Source organism: Leopardus geoffroyi, chromosome C1, assembly GCF_018350155.1.
Source record: "Leopardus geoffroyi isolate Oge1 chromosome C1, O.geoffroyi_Oge1_pat1.0, whole genome shotgun sequence".
Classification (NCBI taxonomy): domain Eukaryota; kingdom Metazoa; phylum Chordata; class Mammalia; order Carnivora; family Felidae; genus Leopardus; species Leopardus geoffroyi.
Genome location: NC_059328.1, coordinates 207,917,233 through 207,937,737, shown reverse-complemented (window position 1 = coordinate 207,937,737; position 20,505 = coordinate 207,917,233). Strand labels below are relative to the sequence as shown.

The 20,505-nt window shown below is 40.2% G+C and overlaps 1 non-coding gene across 1 annotated transcript; it reads right to left on the bottom strand.

Annotated features, from left to right (window-relative positions):
• Positions 1 to 9,127: 9,127 nt before the first annotated feature.
• TRNAQ-UUG lies at positions 9,128 to 9,212 on the bottom strand. The gene has a single exon. It is a non-coding gene; the product is annotated as a tRNA-Gln (tRNA).
• Between the last annotated feature and the right edge of the window lie 11,293 nt (positions 9,213 to 20,505).

Genomic DNA, 20,505 nt, shown 5'->3' with positions numbered 1-20,505 from the left:
AGTATATTTGTAGTACTAAAATGTCTTGAAGGGGGGTGAGTAGAAAATGCTGTCTAAAGTGGTTCGTACATTGCATTAAAAGGGATTAAATTAAGGTATCTGTATTTGTACTTCTAGGAAAGATATATAGCTGGAAAGTTGTCAATAGTGGTTTAGTACCGCAACTCTTGCTATTACTGATTTTTAAAATTCTTCCTTTGTTCCCTATTCTACTAGCTTGGCCTCTTCTGTTCAGCTGTGATGGTAGAGGGTCATAAACTACCGTAAATTCATGTAATTACAGGTTGACTTCAGAAGTCCTTAATGAAATTGTTACTTAAACATGTGTAACTTCATTTAAAATTTATTTAAAAATGACCGATAAGGCATGTTATGTTGGAGACATACATTTAAGGTGATTCTTGTCTTCTCCTTATGCCGTCTAGATGTTGGTTATTCACTGAATAGGTATTGGGTAACTTCTAGGTTCTATGTACGAACAAACAAACAATTTTCTCTCTGTCTTCATGGAGAGGAGAAATGAGCATTGAAATGCTAATTTTATAATTGGTAATTTAATGTAATTGCTTTGGCAGTACATATATGATTAGTAATTTAACTACAGTCCTTATAAGGCTTAAAAGATCAGAGAGTGAAGACTCAAGTACTTCTACGAGAGAGCCCGTATTATAGGGAACTGGTCTCGTTGGGGAATATGAATCCACTTCATATACACACACACACATTCGACTGAGATCTGAAGGATGTACAGGCTTAGGGAGGGGAGTGGGAAGAAAGGGAGAATTAAATGTGTGAGGATTCTGGGGTGCCTGAGTGACTCAGTCAGTTGAACAGCGACTTGGCTCAGGCCATCATCTCTCGGTTGGTGAGTTTGAGTCCTGCATCCGGCTCTGTGCCGACAGCTCAGAGTCTGGAGCCTGCTTTGGATTCTGTGTCTCCCTCTCCCTCTGCCCCTCCCCTGCTCCTCCTCTCTTTCTCTCTCTCAAAAATGAATTAAAATTTTTTTTTTAATTTAAAAAATATGTGAGGATTCTGAGCAGAAATGAACTTGGCTTTGTGGCGGAGCCCGTGAATGGTTGCGGTTGGAGAGAAGACGGCCAGGAGGGGAGGCTGGTGGACAGGTTTGTGAGCTGTTTTAAGGATTGGGGACATATCCAAACAGGAATAAAAGGCAATTTTAGAGTTTTAAGTAAGGGAGTGAATTAACGTGTGTGGTTGTTGAGATTTGTTCTGACTATATTGTGGAATTTTAGTTGGAGGGGTGTGGGTGTGCGACACCAGTAAAAAGGCTTTTGCATGAGCCCAGTAGGGTTGTTGAGATAAAGTGATATTTAAAAATTGATGATTGACTGGCTAGAAGGGGTGAGGAAGAAAGAAATGCAAAATATAAGGCTTGCTACTTGTGCATTGGGTGGACAGTAGAACCGTCCCTTAGATGGCATGTGCTGGAGGAGAACCAGTGTATGTCATCTCAAGAGAGCCAGGGCTGGGTGGCAAGGGGAGAAGCATATGGAGAGAGATTAGGGATTCGAAGGGACTCAGAGATATTCAAGTGGAAAAGCTGAGGAGGCAGTTGGATATGCCACTTGACAGGACTTAGAAGAGAGATCTGAGCTGGAGACAAAACTCAGAGTGCATAATTGGACGGTTGGATTCCCAAGCATGGGTAAGATAGCCTTGTAAAAGAATCAAGGAAGAAGACATTTGGGCCTAGAAGTGAGCCTTGTGCTATTCCAATATTAAAACTCAATGAAAAAGTCAGGTGAGGCAAGGAGGTTATTGGAAAACCAAAGGAGTGTCGTGTTGTCAGGGAAGAAATATTTCAAAATGGCGGGAGTCGATTGGAATATTACAGGGATTCCAAGTAATATGAAAATGGCAAACCAGCCATTGGATTTGGCCACCTGGATCTTCCACATTGAGAGCTACTCAGGTGGAGTCAGTAGAAGTGAGATTACATGGAGACAGAGCAAGTGAGGAGGCAGAGACAGCAAGCACAGGCAACTCAGCCGTGAAGGGTAGAAGAAAGAACAGCTCCTGGGAAACAGAAGTAGGGTTACAGAGGAACCACGCTGCAAAGAGAAGACTGGAAGAGAACAAAGCCAATCCGAACATGGAGGATGGACCTTCAGAGGTGGAGGGACATCTCTCTATTCCACAGAAGAGAGTTAAGGATGAGGGAAAAGGCAACAAGTCCATAGACGCGGTTACAGGAATTTGAGAAAGTTCCCTGGTAAGATATTTCCATTCTTATAAATGTCCAGCCCGAATCAAGGATATTCTCAAATTCCTGCTACCGAGCCCTTGAACTTACCTGGGTCCTCTCTTAGGACAATGCAAGAAAGGCTTAAAGCCAGTATCCCTCATCTACTCTCACTCCAGCTAACTCATTCATATTCATGAAATAAGGAAGAAGAGGTCATTTTGGTGCCCAATGAAAATGGAAAGAGGCACCATCACTCTGTTGTCTTCTAAAGATAATGGCAGAAAGCCTTATCCAAAATCTTGTTCTGTTTTTGGCTCAGGGACTGCAAATTAAGTGCCAAGAAAATCTCATGATGTCACCCCAACAGAGACAAGATTAACCCTTTGTTCTTCCTTTTTCCTTGTCTCTGCATGGATGCGGAGTTCAGATCACCTATTGGTGGGAGATTACAATTACTTTAGGGATTGATTCAATTGAATATCAAAATAAAACTGGGCGGGGAGGCTTTTTTTTTCAGCACCTCAACTCAAAAGAGAAGAAATACTCTTTAAGTCAGTTTATATTTCAGGTGTGGAGGGCAAGGAGCTTTAAGGTTTAACGGTCAATGGCGTTTTTCAGGAAATTCCGGGCATTAGAAGGTCTTCTAGTGTTCTGCTCTTTCTGCGGAAGGGATTCTTGCCCTTTCCCACTAAGATGAATCAGATAGGGTTCAGATCTGAATCACAGTCCCAGGGACATACCTAGGTCAGAGGTGGTCACTATGGCTGTGACACAGGCACATTTGCTGTGACTGCCCTTTCTTTCCTACTCCAGAGGGATTATCATTGTTCAAGAGCAAGTGACATCTATTAACATAATAGAAACCTTGACTTCAGCTCTAAATAACACATAATACGTGTTGTAAGTTATATATGTTATTCACAGGTCATAAGGCTACATTATTCAGTAAGACGGTGAGTGCAAGGCACTTAATATAGAGCCAGACACATAGCAAGTGCTCACTAAATGGCAACTGAGAAAGAACACATGACTTGAGACATGCACTCCTAGGGGGCCAATAACGCTACGGAATCTTTTTCATGCATAGAATTGTTTCACTGCCTCCACGCTGATCTTTTACATCCTACTTCTGAATCAGTATCCAACACAAAATTTTATAGTGATGCTACATATTTTTCAATGGAAGTAGCTTTTTTGTGTGTGTGTGCCTAGACACCATTATTCCAGGACTGTCCACTTAAAGTATAAGGTGCATTTGAACCCCATATGTGATTTTAAATTTTCTAGTACACACACACACACACACACACACTCCCACAAAAGATGAAGTTAACTTTAAAAATACATTTTCTTTGATCCAATATATTAAAAATATTCTCATTTCAACATGTAATTAATATAAAAGGAACATTAACAAGATGTGTTCTTTACTTCATATTAAGCCTTCAAACTCTAGTGTGAGTTTTCCTTAAAGCACATCTCAATTTGGACACACCATTATTCCAAGTGCTCGGTAGCTATATGTGGCTTATGGCTACATCGTCAATACTGCAGGTTCATACTTTGCATGTATATTCTCGTGACAGTCCTCTTCACAATCAAGGGTACTTCTTGTTACTTTTCTCATTTTACAGATGTGGAAACTGAGCACAGAGAGGTGAAGTCACTGGTCTAAGGCTCAAAGCGTAGCTAGTGGGTAGGACCAGGACTCAAGCCAAGAATCTGATTGGAAGTTCTGTTCCATAACCACTGTGCCATATGCCTTCCAACCAAGTTGCTTGGAGACCTAGGTTCTGGTGCTTGAAGACCTGAGAAAGCCATTACAAAATTTTCCTTCTCTTTTCTTCCTTAAGCCTTCCTAACTTCTGGTGGTTTCTTGGAGTCCATGGCTTTCCTTGTCTTATAGCTGCTTCACCCCAACCTCTGCCTCTGTCATCACATGAGTTTCTTCCTTCTGTGCGTGTGCCTCTGTGTATCTTCTTCTCTTCTTATGAGGACACTGGTCATACTGGATTTAAGGTTCACCTAACTCAGTATGACCTTATCTTAACTAATTACATCTGCAAAGACACAATTTCCAAGTAAGGTCACATTCTGAGGTTCTGGGTGGATACGTACCCTGGGGAGACATTATTCAGCACACTAAAAGAGTCTACTTGTATCAGATGCTTTGTTGGTCACTGAGAATGCAATGGTGAGTAAGACACATGTAGTCCTTGTCCTCCAGGAGTCACTAGTCATGCTTGGAGACAGAAGATAGACATTGGAGACAGAATATAGATCAAATAACTGCTTGGAGACAGAAGATAGATCAAATAACTGCAGAGAAGCTTTCCTAGGTGGCAGATGTCTACTAGAGTTGAGAAGGAGGAGGAAGCCCTCTGGGAAGCGAACTCCTCAGTATCTGGGACCAGATCTGATTCATCTTTGAATCCTTTATGCTAAGGAGTTGACATTCAGAGACTGGGTGCTGAATGAAAAATACTCCTCATATCTTTGCAGAAATGAAGTCAAAATAATCTGGCAGGAAGGTCAAATACTTTTTTTGAGATTGTTTATATTGGCTGAAGAAACAACCACTTATTTGTAACTAGAGAAAATGTCAAGCTGTGAGCTAGATTTTGTACACAAATGTATCTTTCTCACTTTGCCTCCATTTCATTATCTCTTACACCATTTCTAAATTTTTTTTTTAACGTTTATTTATTTTCGAGACAGAGAGAGTCAGAGCATGAATGGGGGAGGGTCAGAGAGAGAGGGAGACACAGAATCTGAAACAGACTCCAGGCTCTGAGCGGTCAGCACAGAGCTCGACACGACACGGGGCTCGAACTCACGGACTGTGAGATCATGACCTGAGCCGAAGTCGGACGCTTAACCGACTGAGCCACCCAGGCGCCCCTCTTATACCATTTCTGATTGGTACAGTGTTCAATTAGTCTCTTTGAGCTCTTTGAAAATACAGTGATATGGCTCATTATATTAGACAATAATAAAAGTTGCTATAACCCTGTTTTCTCTTTTATGAATTTAGTATGTATTTGTAGCTAGTCACAATTTCAGAACGATTATGCTTTGGGATGTTCAAACTTGACCACTGGCCTAGTTAGGTGCTAGAAGGCAATGGGGATCATTCAATGATTGAACGTTTTTATCCAGGAGGCAGGTGGAACAAAATGAAGCTAGAGTTGTCATGGTAGAGAAAGACTAGTTACCCATGTTAGCTGGAGGGGGGGGGGCGGGGAAGGAAAATTTGTTGCTTTTGTGGTTGCACGGTGTCCTTGTTTTTGTCCATGTTCAGACATGATACAAAATGGTCTTATTTGGGCCTGGTTCCATCACCGTCATGGCGTGACCCCATCTGATGTTGAAATTCTTTGAAATTGTTTACATTTGGAGGGAACACAGTGGGTTGTTACCAGCTGTTTGTTGTCAAAGCCTTCATTTGGTTTTCAACACAGAGACATCTTGCCTTTGCTGCCTTGTTTCCTTAGCAAGTCATGTTATTCACAAGCATCCTTAGCATCCTGTGAAGGAGCCATTTTTATTAGGTTCTTGTTTATCCTTTCTGTGTTTCTGTTTTTGTAAATACAATCATGTATGTTCTTATTTCTCCCTTTGTCAACAAAAGATCGCACATTCCTAAACTGTTCTACACCTTGATTGCCTCTCTTATCAATGTACACCTTAGGAGATCCCTCAATACAGTAGTCTCTTTCATTTTTTTAAAGATTTTATTTTGAAGTAATCTATACACCCAATGTGGGGCTTGAACGCACAATGCCTAGATCAAGGGTCACATGCCCTATGGACTGAGCCAGCCAGGAACCCCTCTTTCCTTCGTTTTTATGGGTGCATAGTACTCCATCTTCTAGATCTACCATAGTTCTTGTAGAATTCTGGCATCTTAACAACAAATACTTGTGTCCCTAAAATAACATCGTGTGGATGGGTGGATGCTTATTTGTAAAATTCTGAGCTTACATTTCAAAGTGTTTGCTGTACAAACCAGAATTAAGACAGATACAATAGATACTCTAGTGAACTGGCTTCTATTCTCAGACCCACCAACAATTTTCTCGACAAGGGATTTAAACTCTCTGAGCCTCAGTCTCCACAGCTATGAAACAAGGCGTTGACAAATATTTGAAGCCCAGTCAAATTTTGCCCCTTTGATCTTGTCCTCACAGCTGAAAACCAGTCGTTTTCGGGTAGAGATTTAACAACACACTCTCCAGAAGAAATGAAGCCTTGATTTGTAACATTTGCTAATTACTATGGTGTAAATATTTCCACCAGGGCCAATTTCAAGCTACTAACAACTTAACAGCCAGCTAGTAAAATTTCCAAAAATTTTATAATCTGATCTTAGAGCCATAATGTTCTCAGTCTGGCATACAGCTGGGGGAAACTTGCTGAAATGAGACTCAGTGAGATGCAGACATTTAACTCCCTCAGATGGAAGGTATATCCCCCAAACTTAAATTATATCACATGTGGATTGAGAAAACATCCCCCAGAATGGGCAGAACATAATCTTTTAAACCTACTACCTAAAGCATTCCCCGAAGCTTTCATTAGTTTGTAACACAGAAGAAATATTAAGTAACGGTAACTCACTTTAATAAATATCATATATTTACCCAACCTTTATCTACAAAGAATTGACTTCACTGGGTCAAAATCAACCAAATTAGTATACATACTATCCAATCCTGATTCTTAACTGTGGTTGCACATTCCAATCAACTTTTGAAAAGTGCTGGTGCCCAGGCCCCACCCCAAATGGATTAAGTCAGAAAGTCTGAAGGATGGGGCTCAGACACTGGTTTGTTTTCAAGAGTGTGAGGTGATCCAAATGTGCCATTGTAGTTGAAGCTAACCAGTTTTTGGATATTTGGTATATAGGTCTTCTGACCTTTCCCTTTCTCTTTCAAGGTAAAGCACATGGTGCAGATATATACCAACAAACGGGCATTGATTTAGCTGAACTTATTTGAGCAGGAAAAAATTTTTTTTAGATCCTGCAAATATGGCTGACACAATAGATCTCTCTCAAAAACAAGCTCCACAGAACTCAAAATCTGGCCTCTCGTTTTATTGCTTAAATGTAAAACCCACTGCAAGAGTGACATTAGAGCAGACCCCAAAGTCTAATTCCTCTATGTGAGACTTAAGTGGGTTTTGTTTTAAAGAAAGGTCATCTTGTTTCTTTTTTGCTGGCCTTGAGAAGCAGCCGACCGTCCCGGCACACAAGAAATTAATTACCCTGGAGGACCAGGTGCGACTAGTTAGTCGGTTGCCATGGAGACAAAAGCTATACATCCCTGATTTTCCACGATGGTCTCTATTTCATGAAATCGTATTCTTTTCAATAAAGGCCATTCACAAAAATGCGGGTCGAAGGCGCTTGATTACTTTTATGTGTGCATTAATATATAAACAGAAAAAAAAAGGATTTTGCCCAGTAACGAACCATTGTCTTTGCTAAGAAAATTTGACGATAAGTACAATTTGAGCGAATTACAATTTGCTCAATATATTTTTGAGTAAAAAAAAAAGAGAGAGAGAGAGAGCGAGAGTAAATCCAAAGCATTTCAAAAATCTGTTGGAAAACCAGCTTCCTGGAGTCCTCTGGCACTTACCGAATGGTTCACCTCTTAAGTTCAAGTTGAACCCATGTGAGAGACACAACAGCCCTCATCCGAAGGTCTCATCACAAATTCTGTCCAGATCAGCTTACTTTCAACTCTTCTAAAAAGGACCCAGCGAGGAGCTACATCTGCAGAACTTAACTCGAGGGTATTCTTTATTAGCCAACATGGTAGTAGTTTTTCCTTTGGAAAAAAGCATCTGTTTACGCCCATTTGGATGATATTTGAGTTATTCCACACGATTTGGTGTTTGTTTAACAGTTATGTGCCCGTGCTGGTTTCTTAGCTTTGGTACACGAGCCATCGCAACTTATGTAAAGGGTTAACGTTAAGGGAAATCATTCTGGAAGGTATATGGGGACTCTCTGCATTGTCTGCAATGTTTCCTGTGAACCTAAAATTATTCCAAAATAGGCTATTAACAAGCAATTCGTGACTATTAATTATAGTGGATACTGGTGTGGGTTGTATTGGTTGTGTTGGGTTGGCAACGAAAATAATTAGGTGAAATTTGGGGAATCTACCTGCGCTTTGGGATTCCATACTGAAATGTAAATGCATTATAATGAAAAATCCAAAGTCACAACCTTGGGGCTGTTTCTACCCTCTGTAGCATCATCTATAGTTTTGGAAACGTCATAACTTTCATTTGGAACAAAGTACTGGGGAGATTTAAATGGCAATAGTAGCTATCTTTGTAGTGAATTTCTTCATATAGATAGCTGATGCACTAATATTGTACATAGCTTACTAGAGGCCACACATTTCCGTATGTTCTTTTATTAAACTAATTTCTTGTGATATTTAAGGGACACATTTGCAATCATCTCTTCTTTGCCCTCATTTGAAAACAATCTTTTTTTTTTCTGCGACTTCTCAGGCAAATGGCAACTGAAAACAAATCTGTGCCTCACAGGGTTGAAATAGCTCCCAGTGATTGCTACCTCCTAAATTTTTAGAGAAATTCAGGAAGTGTCAGTGATGTACCTTTTTCTGTACGTGTCTATTAAAATTTATGTAATTCATATTTAATATCAAAGGTTATGAATTGCATTTTAAAAAGCCCCAGGCACATTGTAAGTGTTTAATATATTCATTAGGTGAAGCAACGAATGATTTCATACTTAGCTGCTTTTATTTTGTTTTTAATTTTTTTTTATGTTTATTCATTTTTGAAAGACAGAGAGAGAGACAAGCAGGGGTGGGGCAGAGAGAGAGGGGGAAACAGAATCTCAAGCACGCTTCAGGCTCTGAGCTGTCAGCACAGAGCCCGACGTGGGGCTCGAACTCACGAACCGCGAGATCATGACCTGAGCCAAAGTCAGACGCTCAACCAACTGAGCCACCCAGGCGCCCCAGCTTTTATTTTGTTTTTAATTCGCTTGAGTATATAGACCTGACCTATTTCTGGGATAGTTTATTCCTAGGCGTGTATTTATCAAAGTCTCCCATTACAGAGCAATCCAATTGAGTATGTGACGTCTCACTATTACACAGCTTCCCAATCTGAGAACCAATTTAGCTTATTTCTAGCTCAGAGTTTGGACCCATATGAGTTTTATATTTTTTTTGGCTTTCTTCTTTTAGACCTGGGCTCCAGGAGTGACTCTACAAGGAGAGTTAAGTATAGCTTCCAGTCCGCAATATATGAGGGATGGAAGGTTGAGATTCTTAATATATAAAGTAATTTAAAAATTAAAAAAAAAAAAAAAAAAAGGGCATTTCCAGTCAAGATGGAGTGACAGGGACTGGATTTACCCTCCAGCCTGAAGCAACCCAAACGGCGGAAAACTATATATGAACCAAAGCTTTCGAAGGCTATAAAGTAGAGAGATCCTTGAGAAATGGGAAGCAGAGAGGTGAGGCTGATGGTCACTCCAGCTTCCAGCAGGTCCAGAGGTCTCAGGAAGCAGTGCAGGAAGGGGAATTAAGGCAGAGCCAAATGTCTACCTGAGTCGAGGACCTGGAAACATGAGTCTGGGAAGGCCAAGGTGGCTAGAGCTTCCTGGGCAAAGTACCGGAGAGAAGAGAGAAGCACAGAGGGGGAGCTCTGGCGATCTGCAGAGGGTCCCCATTGAGTCTTTAGCTGAGTACTGATTAGGGCATGTGTGAGAAGAATTTACCCGAGGCCTGGAAAAGAACGACTGACAAAATCCAGAGGCAACACTGGCCTGTGTTCATACAGTCAGGAATAGTTCATGTTCCAACAAGCCAAAGTAGAAAACCTCATAATTTATGGAACATGCAGTAGAGTGCTCAAAGGCCTTTGCCTCAGTGAAATTACTGGGGTAACATGAGCTCTTGGTAGTAGATGAAAGTTAGGGCTGGACTAAACACTGCTCTGGACCCGCTTGACAAACTTAAAAGTAAGATCTGAAAGGATTAAAACTGTCTTCAAGTACCTTACCTGTGTTCTAGACCAAAGCTCAGGAATATTTATGGGAATACAAAAATATCCAGGACCCAACGAGTGAAAAATCACAATGTTGGGCATTTGATGAAGGCATGTTAAGAAGCAGGAAAATACAACCTCTAATGATAAAAAAAAATTACATCAAACCAGAAATGACCAGATGATAGAGTTATATAACCTCTAATGATAAAAAAAATTACATCAAACCAGAAATGACCAGATGATAGAGTTGTTATGACTATATTCTATATGTTCAAGAAGCTACAGAAAAAGTTGCACCTGGAACATATACAGATACAAAGAGATAAGATACAATATATATATATATATCAAACTTCTTTGTTATTTCTAATGAAAACTACACTGAGATTAAAAACATACTAGATGAGATTAAGAGCAGATTAGAAATTGCTCCCCAAAACGATTAGTGCCATATCCTGAATTGTGTCCCCCCACCAACAACCACCATCACCAAATTCTTTTTTTTTTTTTAATTTTTTTTTTTTCCAACGTTTATTTATTTTTGGGACAGAGAGAGACAGAGCATGAACGGGGGAGGGGCAGAGAGAGAGGGAGACACAGAATCGGAAACAGGCTCCAGGCTCTGAGCCATCAGCCCAGAGCCCGACGCGGGGCTCGAACTCACGGACCGCGAGATCGTGACCTGGCTGAAGTCAGACGCTTAACCGACTGCGCCACCCAGGCGCCCCCATCACCAAATTCTTATATTGAGGCTCTAACACCTGATGTGAGGGTTTTGGGAGATTGGTTGGCCCTTTGGGAGGTAATTAGGGTTGAGTGATGGCATGGGGGTGGGGCCCTCATGATGGGATTTGAGACTTGACAAAAAGAGGATAAGAGGGGCGCCTAGGTGGCTCAGTCCGTTAAGTGTCAGCTGAAGTCATGATCCCAGGGTTCAGTTCGTGAGTTCAAGCCTTGCATAGGAAGCCTGAAAGGTAGGCTGCTTTGGATCCTGTCCCCCTCTCTCTCTGCCCTTCCCCTACTTGTGCACTCTCTCTCTCTCTTCCTCTCAAAAATAAATAAATATATATAAAAAAACAAGAGGATGAGAGAGGGGTCATTTCCTCTTGACCAAGTGAGGACACAGTGAGAAAGTGGTCTCTGCAAACCAGGAAGAGGGCTCTCTGCAAGAATCAAATCAACCTCTCGGCCTCCAAATTGTGGGAAACAAATGTCTGTCATTTAAGCCAATCAGTCTATGGTTTTGTTATGGCAGGCCAAGCCGAGACAATTGGTGAACTTGAAGACATACCAAGGAAACTACTGGAAACACACAAAGAGAAAAGAATTTCCTTAATATGAAAAGACCAAGGGGTCCCTGGATGGCTTAGTCAGTTGAGCGTATGACTCTTGATTTCAGCTCAGATCATGATCTCACGGTTTGTGGGATGGAACCCCACATAGGGCTCTGTGCAGTGAAGAGCTTGCTTGGGATTCTCTCTCTCTCTCCCCTCTCTCTCTCTCTCCCTCTCTCTTTGTCTCTCTCTCTCTGCCCCTCCTCCACTCATGTGCACTCTCTCTCTCAAAATAAATAAATCTTTTTGAAAAATGAAAAGAGAGCATCAGTGATTAAGTGGCGATATATCTGCATGGAACTGGATTCTGTGAAACAGAACAATGGACACAGAAAAAAATAGTTGACAAGTAATAGCCAAAAGTTTGATAAAAACTATAAGCCCATATACTCAAGAAGCCCAACAAACCTCCAGCATAATAACATAAAGAAAAATGTAAGGTCCATCGTAACCTATTGTTGAAAAACAACGATAAAGACAAATTTTAAAAGCAGTAGGAGGAAAAGAAACATATAACACAAAAAGACACAGGGGAGAGGATGATGGAAGATTTCTTACCAGAAGCAATTCAAGTGAAAAGACAGTGTATTGTATTTAATGTAACAAAAGGAAAAAAAAAAAACAAAACCAAAAACCTTTCAACCTTGAATTCTATACCCAGTGAAATTATCTTTCAAAAACCAAGGCCAATCAAAGACTTTTTGAGATGCACAAAATCAGAAAGACGTGATCACCATCTGACAAACACTACAAGAGATGTTGAATTCAGTCCTTTAGGCAGAAGGAAAATAATTCCAGATGGAAATTTTGATCTAAACAAAAGAATCCAAGCCAGAGAACAATAGAAATGGTAACAAAAGAACACCGAAATATTATGTGGATAAATATAAAGGATGCTTCTTATCATCGAACTGTCTTTAAAAGATAAGTGTTCAAAGCAAAAATTATGATTATCTAAGCAGGTTTATGACATATATAGAAGCAAAATGCATAGACGAAAAAGGTACAAAGATCAGGAGGAGAGAAATGTGAGATTTTTGCACTATATGTGAACTGGTATCACTTCAGAGTATACCTTGAGAAGTGAAGTACGTAAACTATAAATCTTAAACATCCATTAGCACAACACAACAAACAGAAGTAATAAGCCAACAAAGGAGATTGAATGAAATCATGAGAAATATTCAATACAATAAAAGGGAGAGAAATAGGAGAAAGGAAACAAAACACAGAGAGACAAATAGAAAACAAAGGCAGGATTCAAACCTAACCATGTCAATAATAATGTTAAATATGAATAGTCTAGTATTCCAGTTGAAAGGCAGAGATTGTAGATGGGTGAAAAAGTAAGATCGAATATGTATGTCTACAAGAAACACACTTTATAGAGATACAAATCGATTAAAAGCAAAAAGATGGAAACATGATACATCTAAATAATCTAGATACTCAACAGCTGCAGATTGGTAAACAAAATTTGACTTATTCGTAAAATGGAATATTCTGCAGTTATTGACAATGTTGATGGAGAAGCATATTTATTGACTGTGAGAGATAATCATGATATATTAAGTGAACTGTATGATACTGGAAACAACTTAGAAATGCTTTCTCTAAAATATTAGCATAATTATTTGCAGATGATTTGATTTTGGGTAATTTTTTTGACTTGTATTATGTGCTACTCACTATTTGCCATCAATTTTGAAAATTAGCTGTCATACTGACAATTAGGCCATGTGTCTTTTCTTTGACTAGACCCTAAGGTCCAATATAGAAGGTGGATCATAGTTTTAGAAGTTCCCATCATCCTTTGAAAACTTTTTGTTTTGTGTTTTTTAAAAAAATACACTTTGCGATGATCGAAGCATTCCTTTCCTTTTCATCTGGCATCTTCCTGTCCCCACATGCAGACACATGGGATAGGATTATATCTCCTAATTCAGTGTAGACCAGTGGTTCTCAATTACTTGTGGTGAGCAACTTTTAGCAAGCATTTCCAATCCATCTTTGATTCTATGGGTCCCTTTGTAGTTGAGCAAGATGCCCCTTGATGTTAGTCTTAGTTTCTGCACCACGATTGGTCCCAAAAGGTTTGGGACCACACCTGAAAGTAGCACTTTTGTAAATAAGCATCACTGCACAGTGGCTCATTCACTTAGTGCTAGTAACTGGTCCTAAACAATTTAATGATCACTGAGCACTAAATTCATGAAATCTCAGTTGATAGAGGTTAGTAAGTGGCAGCAAGCCTTAGAACAAGCCATAAAGTAGAAACTTGAATTGGGACAGACTTGTATCCATGGGAATTAGGACCATGTTGGTAAGCCTTGGATGTTTGTCAATGCCACACCTTTGCACAATGGCTCCACATTTCTATAACTTTCGCTTGTGGTATTTTTATTTTTGTGTTAATAGGAGTAACATAGCCAATTTAATTTACTTTAAATTCATGCTATCGAGGAGATGTGTTGCATTCTTGGGTTCAATTTTTATTTCCTTTTGGAAGTCATTTGTGTTTTGAAGCAGTAGAATATATCGATTCCATTTTAAGAAGAAAGTCAGTGGAAAAAAGTTTGCTATATAAAACCTTGCTTCACAGTTAACTTTCATATCTGTTCCACATATTGAGGATTTTTAAAATGTAGTCTCTTTCCAAAACTTTTCTATAGATTTGCAAAATGTTGAGGCTAGAAGAGAAGGAATGTGCATTCTCTCTGGTGAAGCAATTTAACGTTTCTGTTTCCAATTATTTTCATAGGATTTCCATAAAATAGTTGAATAAGAAATATTTTTGCCAATTCTGGTGTCCAATCTTACTAAGTAATATCAACATAGTTGGGCTAAATCTTATTTTTCCAGGATATGTAACTAATTCTCATTGCTGTTTCAATTGGCAGACATTTCCTTTCTGAATCTGACTCTACATTTTATCTTCAAAGAATAAACTATTTTTCTGTCTACTAAGAACACTCTGAGACAGAAAGGCATTTAAAAAAATTTTTCCTTTCCTTATAATCAAAGCGAGAACCTCTCAGACTGCCAAAATAATTTGTCTCTTTCCTAAATCAATGTTGTTAAAGAGTTATACATGGGGCTTGTAGTTTTTCTTAAAAGTTTGAACAGCTAATATAGGAATCACAAATCCATCATATATTAAGTGCTAGGAATATTAATAGATACCTCAAGGAGTAACACAGTTGTACAGCTGAATGTGGAGTCAAAAGAAAGATGCTAAATCTGCTTATCGGGAAACACGGTATTTCTGAACTTTGGCAAAGACACCACTCTTTAATTTAATCTAGGAAAAAACATATTTATAAAATCAAGGTCCAGAGGTATCATTTTGATTTCTGAGCTTCAGGCCGACAATGCTAGCATGCTTTGCTCCAGTGGATTATTGCAAAGATTTGAGTTGCCTAATTCAGACCAAGGATATAAATGTGTTTCTACTGTATCCTGGCAATGATTTAGGGCATCAAACCCTTTGCAGTTTCCTGGTGCCTAAAATTCAGTTCTTAAGCCTAAAATTTGTTTTTCACACATTTTCCCTTCATTATAAAAAATTTTAAAAGCGATGTGTTTAAATATTTTCCTCCTTATCTTTTTCTGTTCTGCTTATCCTAAAACTAGACTAAAATATCCGGATGCATGTTCACTCTGTGTGCTTTCTATTTATTGGTCTTTTTCTCTAGCGACATTCCTTCCAATGGCTAGTTAAGGAGTTGCTGACCAAAGACATTTTTATAAATAATTTTTAGTGGTATTTGACTATGGTCTGGATGTGGAGTGCAATCATAGGATTTGGAATTTTCACTAACATTGACTCCCTTGTATGCGCGCTCGGGGGTGTATCCCGATGTTTGAAAAATGGAAAATAATCAGGCATGGGGAGAACGAGAAGCAAGAGGAAGAAGTGGAAAAAGCGGTTGGAACCTTCCTTCCTGACTGTCCCTGAGCTACGAGCCTGTTTCCCAATCCCATCTGCCTTCAGATAACTTCTAGCCATTGAGGCCTGAAGATACAATTTTTAATAATTGCTTCACACCCACAGGCATTGTTTTTCAGACCGTAATCATGTCTCACCTGAATTTTTGCAATTGCCTGTTAACTAGTCTTCTTGCCCTGTAGTCTTGCCCTGAAGCGAATCATCTCCTACCTGTCATCAGGAGAATTTTACTCTAACAAATTTGATCACGTCCAGCCCTCTATTAAAACCTTCTTCAGGGTGGGTCTCATCGTCTACCTTCACTCCTTGTGACAAAATCCGGTCTATTGTACAGCTTGAGGTAGTCATGAAATTGCTCAGAGACAAGGTACAGATACTTGTTACCTTGTTCTGATCCTCAGCTCAGAAGCAACTCATTTCTTCTGGTCACCGGCCATTGGCTAGAACTTAGTCACATGGTCGTGGTTATTTACAAAGGGGCTGGGAAGGGGAGTCTATTAATATGCCTGGTCAAAGGAGATAAGGAGGTACTGGGGGGGATAGCTAGCCTTCTCTGCCACAGTACATTATTTTTAGAAACCCTTAGCCATCCGCAATAAATATTCATTAATTCAGGAATTCTCTCCCTAGCCGAAAAAAGAGAACTGACATTTATTGAATGTTTACTGTGTGCTTAACATAGTTTTTCTAGGAGAGAGATTTGGTCTTACTCATCTTTCTATTTCCTGAACTTAGCAGATTGTCTAGCACACAATAAACCCCCCAGAAAAATCTTTGGTGAACTGAATTTTATAAAAATATGAAACAATTTTTAAAACTATGGGCTCTGACCTCAGGCTTTCAAATTATTAATTTTTTTCTTTTCTTCTGCTCCCCCCCCCCCCCCAATACTCGTACTATTATTTTTTTCCTTTGGTTTCTTGTAGTGTTCCCCTCGGTCCCTGTTGGTCCCTGGCTTATGATTGTTCAACTTAAGATTTTTCAACTTTAGGATGGTACAGAAGCAATATGCACTCAGTAGAAACTGTATGTCAAATTTTAAATTATGATCTTTTTGCAGGCTAGCGATTCGCCACGTAATACTCTTGTGATGCTGGGCAGTGGCTGTGGCCGCAGCTCCTATTCAGCCACACGACGACAGGGGTGTACAACCCACTTATAGCATTCTGTCCCCATACAACCATCCTGCTTTTCACTTTTAGTACAGTGTTCAGTAAATTACATGCTTTTTTAATAAAATGCTCTTTGTGCTAGATTATTTTGCTCCAGTGTGCCCCAGTGTGAGTGTTCCGAGCCCTTTTAAGGCAGGCTGCACTGAACTATGATGTTCGGCAGATTAGGTGTATCAAATGCACTTTTGACTTACGGTATTTCCAACTCGCCGTGGGTTTACTGGGATGTAACCCCACTGCAAGTCAAGAAGGTCTGTACTCTTCCGCTCTGATGATCATTCAAATGGGCTCTTCAAGATAACTTGAAGGAAGGGTAACTATTCCTCAACAGGTGTCTCAAACTGACTTCCAGTGCATTGTGCCCTTATAAGAAAGGAGGTGCAGACGAGCTCACAGTTTTCACATGTTTGATTGCTGATGACTAAGGAGGGTTTTTCTGGGTTATTTCTTAAGAAGCACATTTAGAAGGAAAGGGAGAACTGAAGCCCAAGTCATCAGCCCTCTAGGCAAGGAAATTTCTTTCAAATTCCAAAGGAGCGTGCGCCCACTCATTCCTCCTCTTTATTGTAAAAACAAACCATGGCCATTTAGGGTTGAAATGTGGCTCTAAGGCCCTGGTTAATCTTGATGCCTTTTCTGTGGAAGCAAGAGTGGGAAGGAGGACAGGACGAGTCTCACAAGCTGGGAGGTTTAGAAGAGAAGTTGTATCTGTAGGGAACAAAGGGTTACAGAAGAGAGAGTACTGGCTTGGGAAGGAAAAGGCCTCCTCTTAGCCAGCCAGGTAAGCCAAATGATCAACTTGACAAGCCCATCAATCCAGACGATCCGTGAAGAAATGGGTGTTGAGGCCAAATCAACCTCACATCCAGAAGAGAAGTGGGAATCTTCTGTTTCGAATAGCAACAGTCACTTGGCAGTCAGAAGGCTAGCCCTGATTTTATCTTAAAGATAGCCAAGGTCGCATGTCTGGTTCCCCTGCGTCAGTGATATGCCAATGCCATTTGTAATCTTGCCACGTGATGTCCAGAGTTAGGTCAGGAGGATTCCCAGGTCTTCAGGGCCGAGGGGTCCCAAAGTCTCCAGCAGACCATTCCCTAACTATCTCCAGACATCCTCATGCTGTTAGGGTTATGAGTTGGAACCTCCCTGGACTGCTGAGGGCTTGAGTCCCATGGGTGAGCGGGGCCAGCCAGAATTTGCTTTGAACAAAGGAGATTCTCAGACTTCAATATACACACCAATAACTAGCCACTATTGCCAGAGGTGCTGGCCTCTACCCCACTTCTTTAGATGGAAGCTGCCAAGTTTCATGAGGCTGAAAAAATTCTCATGATAGGAGACTACTCTTTCTCAATAGAGTTTATCTATGGCGCATGTCATTTTCCAAATAAGTTCTGGAACTATCTCTGCTTTGAAACTTCCAATATCGTATGTCTACTTCCTTATCCTTCTCACAGAATGACTTATCATTGTCCCAAGTGATTTAATAGCAAGATAGCAACATTTCTGTCTTCTTTTCTCTTGTCACTGAGGCAAGAATCTTAACAGAGGGGCCAATCTCTGTAAAGCTGGATTCAACTTTTTCTCTGTCTACACATACCTCCGGGGAGCCCAGAAGGATTGTTTTCTCTGGTTGAAAATCATTGAGAAAATCCAGGCCAGGAAAATGGGAAGCACTGAACTCTGAACTCTGTTTAGGGACTCAAGGGATAATTTTGAAGGTGGCATCATTTGCTACAATGTTGAACAGTTTGCTCTTAGAAGTCCGCATAAGAACTAGCTGTCAATTCATTATTTTCTTTCACGTTTCCAGCTGCAGATTTTTTTAAGCCACTTTAGAAATGTTTCTCATGACTCCACAACCAATTAGTTCTGTCTCCAAGCTACACAGTAAATGTTCATCAGGCAGACAGGGTTACACATTACTCCAGCTGAAGGATGTGGCCATGGAATTGAAATGTTCCCGTAGTCACTGTTTTGGACGTTCCCAGAGTGACACTAACCACCTTGTAAAGCTGGAGAAACTGTCTAGATTTGAAATAGTTGGTGATAAAATTGGTCAAGGAATAATTAGGATGACATCATATCCGGCAAACCTCTTGCAAAAGAAAGTACTTTTAGAGGAAACACAAAAAGGGAATTTTCAAATACTATTTGACTAGTACAACTATGGAAACATTTTTTAAGCTAACAGGAAATGCATCTGAAAGTTGTTTACCCTAACTGTCTGAGAAGGCATGTGGAATGAATGAGTCCTGCTGTTCTCTAGAATTACCTCACCGTGGATGCTGGCATGGGAGCCCACAGCAGCAGAGCCCTGGGCATACATCTAGTGTGGGTGGCTGTCTTCCCCTCTCCCTCAAGCTTGACCTGGAGCAAAGTTCTTCTTCAAATTGGTCAACTTTGGGGTCACTGCATTGTTTCTGTTTACCGTCTCTGCTGGTTTTTAGCCCCTGAGGACTAGTCTCTCTGTCTTTAGTTTGAGAGAGTTCATTCCAAGGAAGACCACGAACAAAAAGTGAAGCATTCGTGTGCCGTTATATAGGCTTTTTCCCTTTGCCTTTGAGGGGGAAAAGAAAAAAGAAAAACAAACCCTGAAGAATAAAAACCAGGTCAGTACTTTTGTATTTTCAAAAACAAAGATGAGGTTTCCCAAGTTGGCAGTGAGCTGTTGTAGTGTAGCAGTCCATAGCCAGAAAAAAAATGGAAACCAGATTAGGGCTCCATTTTGGCTCTCGCTCTCACTGGTTGTGTGAATTTGGGCGAGTTGCTTGACCGCTGTGAGCCTCAGCTTCCCCACCTATAAAGTCAGGGGCTGTTAATGCCAATCCAACAATGTTACGGTGGAGACCAAATGAGATAATGTACGTGTCATGGTGCCCAATCAATGCCCCGTCATTCTGCATTCTAAAATTCACTTTGCATGGCCCTTCCCGAAACTATGTGAGTCCTCCTTATCCTTCCCCCAATATTCATCTTGAGTCACAGATACAAGGGAAGTGAATATCTGAGCAGTATAATGATACACTTTCAAAATGAAGAGCTAAGCTTCTTTTGTAGATTCTCTTTTAACTATGAGATGTGCTTCCACGGAAAAACTATGCTTTATGTGCTATAAATCTGGCTCATCATTACCGAAGTTTCTTGAACTAGCTTCAAAACTGTAATTTATTTTTCTTCTATATACATCTAAGCATTACTGACTTACATAATTTTTCTCCCCCACATTTTTGACAGACTTTTCTTTCTCTACATGATTGAAATCTGTGCTCCAGCAGATGCCAGATTGTCATGAGTCTAAATAAATTCCCCATTAATATACCTCACTTTTATCAAGGACTTGGCTCAATCTACCAGAGCAATCCCATCATCAGTCAACCGCTGGACTTTGGGAAAGTCATTATTAGGGAAAACCTTCACTCTCCCTTCTTCTCCCAGCAATGAGTACACACAAGTAGCTAAACCTGATGCCCAAAGAAGGCTTAAAATCAATCACAGCCAGTATTCCATCTGGGTTCCATTAACATTGGATCTGGGTTCTCATAACATTCCCTGAGCTCTCTAAGGAAGCAGTAGAGAAAAGGATAATATGAATCTAGAACTCTGCTTACAAAAAATGGTGACTTGGAACACCTCCTATGGTAAAGTGATTAAGAAAATGCCCCACTTCTCCAACCTTCCCTGAACCTCTGTCCTTTGCAATGTGGCTTTGCCCCTCTCCCCATCAAAAGTATGATCTATTTTCCTGTCCCTTGAATCCGACCTGTCCTTTTATCTCACTTTGATCAATAGAAT